We start from the raw sequence: 11,015 nt of genomic DNA, 5'->3' as shown, positions 1-11,015 counted from the left end.
TTATTTATCTTGATTAACATCTTCATGTCAATCTATGCACTTAGGTACTCTAAAGCTCTATTTACTTTTAAAGAGACGCTCGCCTTAATGTAAATCTACTCTTGAGTAATAATTTTTTGATTGTAATGCTATGGTTCGTTTGCAACAAGGTCAATTTGGGACAAGGTCATAATACCATTACTTTCGAAAAGCAATATTTTAACAATAAGACATGTGTGCTATACTCCCACTCTATCTTTATAGATTATAGTTCCATTACGTTCACAACGTAACACATTAACTATAAGACATGTTTGTGACGATCCAATCTACTCCCACTCTATCTCTCAGAAATACAGCTATCTTCTTGAGAGATAGCTTTGTGAGTTACAAACATATATCGTGAGGTATTTGAAGTTTCTCTAGACTGACGCATTAGCTCATAAAAGACAAGCTCTTTTATGGCAGCTAGAGTCATGTTATATGCGAGTCTTATCCATGTCATCTGTTAAATAGACTCTCTATTTCAGGTATCTCCTGGGTGACCTTCCAAAATAATGTGTTCATTTTGGATTTCTAATTCCCAAAATTGAGTTTGCCAACTCAAATCGACTCATGTCCATGTAATGAACAAAATTGAAATCATAAGCCCTCCCATAGCTCGTATGGAGTATTATAAATGGTGTAGCCAATTGGTAAATTAAATGTCCCTTTATAGAGTTCAATAACACATAATAACTTTATAATTGATCTTACATAAGTAAGTTGTCATTTTTAGTAACAATATCATAAGGAGAATCAAATTCATAGCTTATGGACTTATAATGATCTAATCATTATAATTGTCAATTTGATCAGTTTAAGTTGATAATCTTATGTTTCACGATGCAAGTAGTGTATGATGATAAATTTTAGAACAAAAGATACGATAAAGTAAGTGACTTGTGTTGCAAACCAAGTAACCAATATCCAAAATACAACCATTGTTTAAAGGATAAAACAAATTTCCAAGTTGAACGAGGAAATCAAAATAGTTCTAAAATCTCAAAATACAACATGAAAATTAAGAAAAAGCAATATAAAGCCAAGCTTCCATAGATCTAGCACCATGGGTGGCTACATCCAACTTCCCTCAAGACTTCTAGGCTTGCTTTTCTTTGCACTTGTCCTTGCTAGGATGCCCTAATTACAATAAAAAGGGTAATCATCACAACTTGTATCAACATACCAAAGTTGAGATCGAAAAATAAAGGATAGGGATAGTTATATACCTACTGGAATGACCTTTCCAGCTTTGATATCGCCAAGGTATTTTGAACAATTCCTTTTCCAATGCCCTACACCACTACAATAGTGTCATTTGTCCCCGGACGGGGCACTGTTCTTGGGCTTGGAGGAGCTAGCTTCAGAAGCCTTTCCTTTGTTCTTGTAGGGAGTTTTCTTCTTTCCCTTATTGCCACTTTTCTTGAAATTCCCTTTGCTCTTACGATTAACGTTGAGCACATCCTTGGTGGTGCTAACACTTAGCCCCATGTCCCTCTCGGCTTGCACAAGCATTTTGTGCAACTCATCAAGGGAAACTTTCTTGTTTTGCATATTAAAATTCATCCTGAATTGAACATATGCCTTAACTTTGTTTAAGGAGTAAAGAATTCGATCAATGACGAGTTCCTCAGGAATCTCTACCTTTTGCAATTTTAAGGTCTTAACATGCTCCATCAACTTGAGCACATGAGAGCTAACCTTTTGGCTCTTCTTAATGTTGAGATCGAAGAATGCGGATGCCGCTTCATATTGAATGATCCTTGGAGCTCGTGAAAACATGGTCACAAGTTTTGTATAGATCTCATGAGCGGTGCTAATCTTTATATCACTCCTTCGGAGTTCGGCCTCCATTGCGAAGATCAACACATTTTTGATCGCGGCCGAGTCCTTTTGGTAAACCTCATAGGCTTTCCTAGCGGTGGTGGTAGACCTAGCATTAGGTTCAGCGGGAGAGGCCTCGGTAAGGCAACGAAGCTTGTCGTCACCCTACGCCGCCAAGCGACGTTGCGCGTCCCAATCGGCAAAATTGGGCCCATTCTTTTCTAACTTACAAAGATCCATGAAGGATCGGAGCCATGAAACATTGGTGAGAGTGTTGGAGCTAGTGGCGTGGATGAAATTGGAGTTGGCATTGCAGTTGTGAAAACAGTTTTGACTATAAAATAGGAAGTAAAGGAATTAACAAACATTTATCAATTTAATAATACTTGTAAATATTTTAAACAAGTTTTTAAACAATTATATAGTGACCTCTACCGAACTATTATAAATGATTCTGAGATCCAAATTCATATCAATTCGGGCACGGTGAGCTGATTAATCCCTTATCAATATAACTCGGTGGATTAACTCTTTAATCGATTCTACTTCTAGAATTCTCGGTCGATAAAAATTACTTTAATATTTATCTTTATCCCGGAGCACATGCGACTACGGTCACGAATACTTCTGTTTGTTTATTTTTATTTTTACATGTCTGTGTTTCCACGCCATGACCAAAAACTATTCTGCTTATATTGAGGTATTATCGGTTACTGAGCTTTTCGGCTGACGTGTTTTCTCCCTTCGGGGCTACTCGTCATGGGGTAGTTCCTTTCTATCTTCTGATTTTATTTCAGGTTATATCCACTGCTGTTCAAAAGGGTTTTTATTTCAAGAGTAGATTTTTATTAAAGACTTTATAAAGTTTTGGTTCCGTTTTGTATTCTTTTATTTTTAAATGGGATTTGTAGTAAGAGACTTTGTATATTAATTATAATATCCTTGTATTTCGGCCATTTTTGTATGAAAAAGTTAGTTTTAATTTAGCCAAAAATCAGGGGTGTTACAATTGGTATCAGAGCGGTTTCTTTCTTGGTTAGGTGTTAAGATCGTCACATCTTGACACCGCCGATTCACTTTTACAACTCTTTCTAATTTTTTCTTGTGACACAAATTGCTTTAAAATTTTTAAGTTCGAGGACGAACTTTATTTTTAAAGAAGGTGGAGTGTAATACCACTCAAAATTTTAAATTAGTCTTTTTTATTTTCTAAACTCGAACTTCGGGACGAAGTTCATTTTAAGAGGGGAAGATTGTAATACTCAAATATTTTAAGTCATTCTTATTATTTTATATTCCTTTGAGCATAATTTATAATCAAACTAGGGTTTAACACCATATATATCTAGTCTAAGCTACGCTTTTACGTTTTTATTTCTTTTACTGCTTAACCCATATTCTTGTTCTCTTATTTCACTTGTTCATAATGTCTGCCATATTCCTTTTTCTACCATACCATACCACATCAACATCTATTGATTATATCCATAATCTATAGCTTTTCAAAAAAATTATATCCGTGATCTATATTTATAGAAAACAAGAAACCCTTTCTTTGTCCCCATGTTATTTGCCTTCCATGCGGCTGCCTCTTACTATTTCAGAATTCCCATCATGCGTTCTTTAATTCATCAGCAAAGAGATTATTTACACCCGTCTCATTCGTAGCAATTACTCGTATTCATCTTCAACAATATCATCGAGCCTCACTTAAGCACAATCATGATTGACCATCACCCGCTCTTTTCAGTTTGTACTCTTATGAGGTCTTTTTCCGAGCAGTCTTTCAAATTTTAAGGTAACACAATTCTACCGATCCTATTATAATTATTATTATTCAGGGTTATGTGTATACATGTGCTATTAATTGTCGGTATGTGATAAAAGTGATTATCAAATGCTAGATATGCTAATCGACGGTTTTATTTCGTTGCATAACTGAATTTCTTGAATTTTAGTGCTCTAATATTTTCTAGTATTACTATTTATATATTTCATACTCTTATTTTATTACTGTTAGATGAGTTTTGAATTGGGTCGGTCGGTGGCATGAGTTATCCTTTACGGCTGGAAAAGAATATGTTATTTTCATTGAGAATTGTGCAGGAGCTAGGAAATTTGATGAACAACGAATACATATTTAGGAATTGCGTGAGAAATTAATTACGTACGTATTCATAAGAATAGGAGGTTGGTGTCAATAAGAACAATGGCGATGAATATGTTGATGACACAATATTATGATCTATTATTTGGGCTTTCAATAAGGAGATTAAGTTTGGTATAATTGTGGTATTGTATTATTATTGTCGTTCCTTTGATGTCGACTCGTGGGTAAGTAGCTTAGAGTCTTGTAATCTAAGTGTTGAGCACGGTTCTTTGAACCTTGACATATTGAAATTGAGATTGAGGTTGGTTACTGGTATTGAGTTATGAGGCCGTTGTGCCATATTGTGTTTATGGTCCAGAGTGACCCTGGTTATTGAGTTATATTATGAGATTGGAATTGACATTGAGATGGATATATTATTTCGCGGTCTTATCCGCCAGTTCATTCACCCCTTGTCCTTGTCTTAGGACCGACGATGAGAATACGATATCTGGTTACTATGAAGTATTATATTATGAGACGGAGTAATGAGTAAGACGGAGTATTGAGTTGACACTTGGTTAATTATGGAGGCGAATATGAGTATTTTATTAAAGGTTAATATCCCCCTTCCCGCCGATCAACGGTGATCAACGAAAGGTCATAGTCACTCCCTGATGGTCCATTGTCACAACTATGGTCACGGCTTGTCCTACGGTGGTCTAGTTTACGAGTTACGGCATGGCAAAGAGTATACATGAGACGGTCTTACCTCGCGGTAATTAGCTATGTAGATTCCGTCTTAATTCCTTCTACGTCACTTCCTCTTCTCTCAAATTTTCAGTTTTCATATGATAAAGTAGGGCAAGGTATTTATCTCTATTTATAGGGTAGGTTTTGATCTATAAGAGAGCAACTAGGAAACTATGTAATTACCTTATTACTATTATTATTATGAAATACGATTATTATTATTATTATTATTATTATTATTATTATTATTATTATTATTATTATTATTATTATTATTATTATTATTATTATTATTATTATTATTATTATTATTATTATTGTTATTATTGTTATTATTGTTATTATTGTTATTATTGTTATTATTGTTATTATTGTTATTATTGTTATTATTGTTATTATTGTTATTATTATTGTTATTATTATTATTATTATTATTATTATTATTATTATTATTATTATTATTATTATTATTATTATTATTATCATCATCATCATTATTATCATCATTATTATCATCATTATTATCATCATTATTATCATCATCATTATCATCATTATTATTATTATTATTATTATTATTATTATTATTATTATTATTATTATTATTATTATTATATATGGGCTATACAACTATTACACAAACTTGGCCCATTTACACTTCCAATTTACTCGGTCCATCTCCTTTTCCGACTCATTTATTATTTCATTATATTTCTCATCTTATTTTGATTTATTCATTATAATTGCCGTAATTAGTTATTTAAAAATGTATAAATTATTAATATCATATTTACTAAATTACGTGGTATTACAGTCTTCCCTTCTTAAAATGAACTTCGTCCCGAAGTTCACCCCAAAATGCTACAAAAGGCTCATGAAACCGTCAACACATCTGAATGCCATTTCAACTCAGTATCATTGCAACACAATTAACTTACTTAATCATTATTAAACCATATCATACTTATCAAATGTATCACAAAATTAAATCAAAACACAAAAATGTATCACAAAATAAACTTCGTCCCGAAGTTCGCCCACATCTACTACCACAACACTAATAAACATTCACATAACAAAGCACCATCCAACACAATTATCCATTTACGATTATCAATCACACCAATCTTATCACAAGGTATACAAATAATAACTCAAAACATTTGTCGTATTACATTCCTCTCCCTTAAAAGCAAGGTTACGTCCCCGTAACCGCAATTATCAAAGCAATATTTAAACAAAGCAAACAAAACTTCTAAGACAAAATAAATAATATTCATTTTAAATTAACCCACACTGTAATATCTCTCAAAGGTAACCGATTCAAAACTGGAAGGGCCAAGATACGAATTAGGCGCGCTTTCCTAGCCGTAGTAAGAGGGGCTCCTAAGAGTTTCTACCTGGGGTTCATTTTATTTAGACACATCCTAAGGTTATTATCATTCATTGGTTAGGCCTCAGGATCGTTTTGCACTGATACCACTTTGTAACACCCCCATTTTTCCAGGAGCCTTTAGCTAGACATCCCAAGTAAATGAGAGCGATACCATCTCGATTTTCCGGAGGTAGTGAATAACAAGGTACAACAAACCAAAGTACTTTAATTAAAACTTTAGCGATTACATGTTTGTTACAAATTAACCAACTAAACTTAATATAAAATAAGATACAACTCGCAGCAGAAATCAATAAAGTGATTAAATAATCTATGTGGTCTAGACTTCTAGGTAGATTGTCCAAGTCCTCACGCATTCCCATAAGCTCCGAAGTCAGCTAATCTCTAGTACCTGTCAAATCTGTTCCCCATTATGGTTCATCACATGTGTTCACGAATACACTGTCAACCACGAGGTTTAGTAGGAATAACCAACAACAAGTCGAAGTGAAATGATATGATATATAATGCCAATACAATTGAGCTCATCACCCGAAACACCCATTCATCTCGCTAATCCCTGGCCTGGGGTATCCATCATTTCAACCGAAGTTGAAGTATCCACCATCCCAACTGAAGTTGAGGTATCCACCATCCCAACCGAAGTTGAGGTATCCACCACCCCAGTATAACACTGAGGTATCCAACACAATTGTGAAGTTCAATAATAATAGTAATCATCCCAGAACGAGTCTAAGGTATCCAAAAATTACGATATGAATAAACCAATAACCAAATTATAAACCAATGACATATAATCCACATTCGATAATTTACCCAACGACAATTAACCACACAGTTCCACAGTTCCTCTTATCAAATAAATAGCAAGACAAGTTGAGTAGTTATCCTACCTCGTAGCAAATATATTCCAATAGCAAATCCAATTAAGCAGCTCAAGCACGACTCAGAAATACTTCTCCTCAAAACCGTCACCTAATAGCAATTATAATAACTATAACTATAATTACTCATTATTCTAATTATATAAATTATAAAACAATTGAACTAATTAATTATATTAATTATTACGTAACTTAGTAATTTAAACCCGTCTTAAAACAACCCAGCTAATTATTCATAAATTATAACGATTGCATTTACCATTTAACTTATTAATTAAAAACCCGTCTGAACTAACCAACCCATGAATAAACCCATGGATAAATATAAACCCATGTCAACACCCAAATAAACCCGTCTTCAAAACTAAAACCCAACACCCCTTTATATAATAATAAAATAAAATAAAAACAAGTCATTACCCACACCGTGCTTCACATCTTCCCTTACCCCACACACACCTCACACCCTCACGCCCCCTAAAGACGACCATCTACCACCCGCCATCACCACCGTGCACCACCATCATCACCGTCAGCCACCACCCTCAACACCACACCCATGACAGCCCCAACCACAAACTCTCATGCTGCCCTATCAACATAATTAAGAACCCTACGCAACCTATACAATTCCCGACTTACACAACTATTTACGACCACCACCAACAACCACCACTTAGACCACCACTAAACCTAGCCCCAACCGCACACATCACCACCAATCAACCAACGACAACAACAACAATTCTATACAACACGACTTCCATCACAACAAAGCACAACCACACTGCCACCAATCCACCATGGTTGTCACCACTGATCCATGATGGTTCCAGGGGAGGTCCATCACTCGCTAGACCCAATAACAACACCCCAAAAACGACCCAACACCGGCAGCAACAACACAAGCAGTCCTTCCCCTGTTTTTGCGAAATTCCGGCAACTACAAGCACAAACCGCCACCTTTAAGCATCCTTGACCACCCACAAAGGTCGATCGTTCACCCCGATGTCAACCCTACCGTCGGTCAGGTATGGGTCACCCAAAACAGGTGTCAAAAACTCATATACTCAACCGAAAAAACACCCCCAACCACCAACGAAAACCCTAATAATATCCCCCTTCCCGATGGTCAACGATGATCAACGATAGGTCATAATCACTCCCTGGTGGTCCATGATCACAACTATGGTCACGGCTTGTCCTACGGTGGTCTAGTTTACGAGTTATAGCATAGCAGAGAGTATACATGAGACGGTCTTACCTCGAGTTAATTAGCTATGTATATTCAGTCTTAATTCCTTCTACGTCACTTCCTCTTCTCTCAAATTTTCAGTTTGCATATGATAAACTAGGGCAAGGTATTTATCTCTATTTACAGGGTAGGTTTTGATCTATAAGAGAGCCACTAGAAAACTATGTAATTACCTTATTACTATTATTATTATGAAATACGATTACTATTACTATTACTATTATTATTATTATTATTATTATTATTATTATTATTATTATTATTATTATTATTATTATTATTATTATTATTATTATTATTATTATTATTATTATTATTATAATTATTATTATTATTATTATTATTATTATTATTATTATTATTATTATTATTATTATTATTATTATTATTATTATTATTATTATTACTACTACTACTATTATTATTACTATTATTATTATTATAACTATTATTATTATCATCATTATTATTATTATTATTATTATTATTATTATTATTATTATTATTATTATTATTATTATTATTATTATTATTATTATTATTATTATTATTATTATTATTATTATTATTATTATTATTATTATTATTATTATTATTATTATTATTATTATTATTATTATTAATATTATATATCGGCTATACAACTACTACACAAGCTTGTCCCATTTACACTTTCAATTTACTCGGTCCATCTCCTTTTCCGACTCATTTATTATTTCATTATATTTCTCATCTTATTTTGATTTATTCATTATAATTGAAGTAATTAGTTATTTAAAAATGTATAAATTATTAATATCACATTTACTAAATTACGGGGTATTACAGTTTTCCGTTCTTAAAATGAACTTCGTCCCGAATTCACCCAAAAATGCTACAAAAGGCTCATGAAACAATCAACACATCTGAATGCCATTTCAACTCAGTATCATTGCAACACAATTAACTTACTTAATCATTATCAAACCATATCATACTTATCAAATGTATCAAAAAATTAAATCAAACACACAAAAATGTATCACAAAATAAACTTAAAACATGAGGTGTCACATTCTACCCCCCTAAAAATAAACTTCGTCCCGAAGTTCGCCCACAACTACTACCACAACACTAATAAACATTCACATAACTAAGCCCCATCCAACATAATTATACATTTACGATTATCAATCACACCAATCTTATCACAAGGTATACAAATAATAACTCAAAACATTTGTCGTATTACATTCCTTCCCCCTAAAAGCAAGGTTACGTCCCCGTAACCGCAATTATCAAAGCAATATTTAAACAAGGCAAACAAAACTCCTAAGACAAAATAAACAATATTCATTTTAAATTATCCCACACTGTAATATCTCCCAAAGGTAACCGGGTCAAAACTGGAAGGGCCAAGGTACGAATTAGGGGTGCTTTCATAACCGTACTAAGAGTGGCTCCTAACAGTTTCTACCCGGGGTTCATTTTATTTAGACACATCCTAAGTTCATTATCATTCATTGGTTAGGCCTGAGGATCGTTTTGCTCTGATACCACCTTGTAACACCCCCATTTTTTCAGGAACCTTTAGTTAGACATCCTAAGTAAATGAGAGCGTTACCATCTCCGTTTTCCGGAGGTAGTGAATAACACAGTACAACAAACCAAAGTACTTTTATTAAAACTTTAGCGATTACATGTTTGTTACAAATTCACCAACTAAACTTAATATAAAATAAGATACAACTCTCAGCAGAAATAAATAAAGTGATTAAATAATCTATGTGGTGTAGACTTCTAGGTAGATTGTCCAAGTCCTCACGCATTCCCATAAGCTCCGAAGTCAGCTAATCTCTAGTACCTGTCAAATCTGTTCCCCATTATGGTTCATCAAATGTGTTCACGAATACACTGTCAACCACGAGGTTTAGTAGGAATAACCAACAACAAGTCGAAGTGAAATGATATGATATATAATGCCAATACAATTGAGCTTATCACCCGAAACACCCATTCATCTCGCTAATCCCTGGCCCAACCGAAGTTGAGGTATCCACCATCCCAATCGAAGTTGAGGTATCCACCACCCCAGTATAACACTGAGGTATCCAATACAATTGTGATGTTCAATAATAATAGTAATCATCCCAGAACGAGTCTGAGGTATCGAATAATTATGATATGAATAAACCAATAACCAAATATAAACTAATGACATATAATCCACATTCGATAATTTATCCAACGACAATTAACCATACAGTTCCACAGTTCCTCTTATCAAATAAATAGCAAGATAAGTTGAGTAGTTATCCTACCTCGCATCAAATATATTCCAATAGCAAATCCAATTAAGCAGCTCAAGCACGACTCAGAAATACTTCTCCTCAAAACCGTCGCTTAATAGCAATTATAATAACTATAATTACTAATTATTCTAATTATATAAATTATAAAACAGTTGAACTAATTAACTATATTAATTATTACGTAACTTAGTAATTTAAACCCGTATTAAAACAACCCGGCTAATTATTCATAAATTATAACGATTGCATTTACCATTTAACTTATTAATTAAAAACCCGTCTGAACTAACCAACCCATGAATAAACCCGTGGATAAATATAAACCCGTGTCAGCACCCAAATAGACCCGTCTTCAAAACTAAAACCCAACACCCCATTATATAATAATAAAATAAAATAAAAACAAGTCATAACCCACACCGTGCTTCACGTCTTCCCTTACCCCACACACACCTCACACCCCTCGGCAGCCCTCCTAGGACAACCATCTACCACCCGCCAT

The sequence above is a fragment of the Silene latifolia genome, unplaced genomic scaffold (assembly GCF_048544455.1).
Source record: "Silene latifolia isolate original U9 population unplaced genomic scaffold, ASM4854445v1 chrun_scaffold_16, whole genome shotgun sequence".
In the NCBI taxonomy this organism is placed as follows: Eukaryota; Viridiplantae; Streptophyta; class Magnoliopsida; order Caryophyllales; family Caryophyllaceae; genus Silene; species Silene latifolia.
The sequence above is the reverse complement of the archived record's forward strand: the minus strand, read 5'-3'. Positions refer to the sequence as shown.